This window comes from Orcinus orca, chromosome 16 (assembly GCF_937001465.1).
Source record: "Orcinus orca chromosome 16, mOrcOrc1.1, whole genome shotgun sequence".
In the NCBI taxonomy this organism is placed as follows: domain Eukaryota; kingdom Metazoa; phylum Chordata; class Mammalia; order Artiodactyla; family Delphinidae; genus Orcinus; species Orcinus orca.
The window spans coordinates 49,365,828-49,367,759 of record NC_064574.1 but is presented as its reverse complement, the minus strand read 5'-3'; the positions used below and the strand labels follow the sequence as shown (position 1 = coordinate 49,367,759).

The following is a 1,932-nucleotide window of genomic DNA, read 5'->3' as shown; positions in this document are numbered from 1 at the left end:
AAGCAAGGTTATTCAGATTTGGGTATTGGCAGATATTTTCTCAAAAATGCACAAAATGGGGGCTTCCCAGGTGGCGCAGTGGTTGAGAGTCCGCCTGCTGATGCAGGGGATACAGGTTCGTGCCCCGGTCCGGGAAGATCTCACATGCCGCGGAGCGGCTAGGCCTGTGAGCCATGGCCGCTGAGCCTGCGCGTCCGGAGCCTGTGCTCCACAACGGGAGAGGTCACAACAGTGAGAGGCCCTTGTACCCCCCCCCCAAAAATGCACAAAATAAATCTGTCATTGCAAGGAAAACCACTTGGTAATTGTTGCCAGTGACACAATTTGAACTTCAAAGCAAAAGTTAAAATTTTGGGAAACGTGTATCCACCACAGTGGGCTTGACATTTTCTCAACTTAAAGACTTTCTTTTTTTGATGTTCTAGTCTTTTATTGGATGAATGTTGATAACAGTAATTTAAAGAATTGTAAGCCCTTTCTAAATACATTGAACAGACATTTGCAGTTTGCTGTGAGGAGAAGAAGAAATGAGTAAGGTCATTGTTTTTGAGAAGTTTATAATCTAAGAGGGGAGGTACGTACTATACATTATGTAAACATGAGGACTGAGTAACCGTGATGTACAGTGGAACTTGATAAGTAGCGTAGAACAATGTCTGGGGAGTTGAGAGTGGCAGAAAAATATGGAACGCTTCACGAATTTGCGTGTCATCCTTGCACAGGGGCCATGCTAACCTTATCTGTGTCGTTCCAGTTTTAGTATATGTGCTGCCGAAGTGGGCACTAAAGACTTTTCTGATGACATTGGTGGTGAAATTACTAAATACATTTTTTCCTATTGTAGGATGTAATGGAATATGTTAAAACCTGGGAGGTCTACATAACTGAGCAGCCAGTGCTTTCCAAATGGTCCAGGGATAATGTTACAAAGCCATGCACGGCTAAAGATCCATTCAAAGTGCAATAGAGACCAACAGATTTTCATGTAACAGAGAAGGAGAAGTTCACTGATGTGTTTTCAGATTTCACAGAGCAACTAAACTTTAAGAACTGTCACTTGTCAAATTTCAATGTAGCATCAGAGAAGAACATACACGATTATTTGAAAAGCCTATGTGTCTGTGAGGGTGGATTTCTTCATGTACTTCAACCAGAGCAATGTCTTGAAATAGATTGAATGTAGAAGTGGATGTGAGAATCCAGATGTCTTTTATTAAGTTCTATACTAGATATGCAACAATTTAAAACAAGGCAATTATTCTCACCAATTTTCTGGTTTGGAAAACAATGATACTTTTCATAAAAATATGTTATTTATGTTAGTATATAATGCCTTTATTATTGCTATTTTAATACATAAAGAAATATTAACATTTTTTGTTTTCAATTTATAATACTATAAATATTGAGTCTCATTATGGATCTTCAATAGTTTGGGGGTGTAAAGGGGTCCTATGAACAAAAACCTTGAGAACTACGGTTTTAGTGTGCAATTCAATACCACATGTCACCAGGAGGTGGCGCCACGAACATACAGTGCACGCTCCCCAGCCCTGGCTTAAATTTAAGGCTTCGAGGATGGTCCCAAACCTGCAGGGAGGAAACAAGCACAATTTAGTGGCAGCACCTCCATTAGTGAGTGCTGGCCCATTTGCACCCGACCTTGAGGCTGGAAAGCATCTCTGGATTCCCAGCTGTTAAACGAGATCAGACTTTTCCCTGAAGGAAACTCTTCTACTTCTCTGGCCACTCTTTGCACCAAGAGAACGATTTCTTATTGTGAACATCAAGTTACTGTGAGACTTGGCCCTGGCTTTATCCTTCACTGTCTGCAAACTCAATTTCTCTCACTAAATTTACAGAAGCGGTTCTCTGCACGATAACTCACAATTCTGTAGCTATCATATACATAGAAATGCCAATTTCCTAGTA

The 1,932-nt window shown here is 40.7% G+C and overlaps 1 non-coding gene across 1 annotated transcript; it reads right to left on the bottom strand.

The window, feature by feature from the left end:
- Positions 1 to 677: 677 nt before the first annotated feature.
- On the bottom strand, positions 678 to 784 carry LOC117201543 (U6 spliceosomal RNA). Its single transcript, XR_004483608.1, has one exon. It is a non-coding gene; the product is annotated as a U6 spliceosomal RNA (small nuclear RNA).
- Between the last annotated feature and the right edge of the window lie 1,148 nt (positions 785 to 1,932).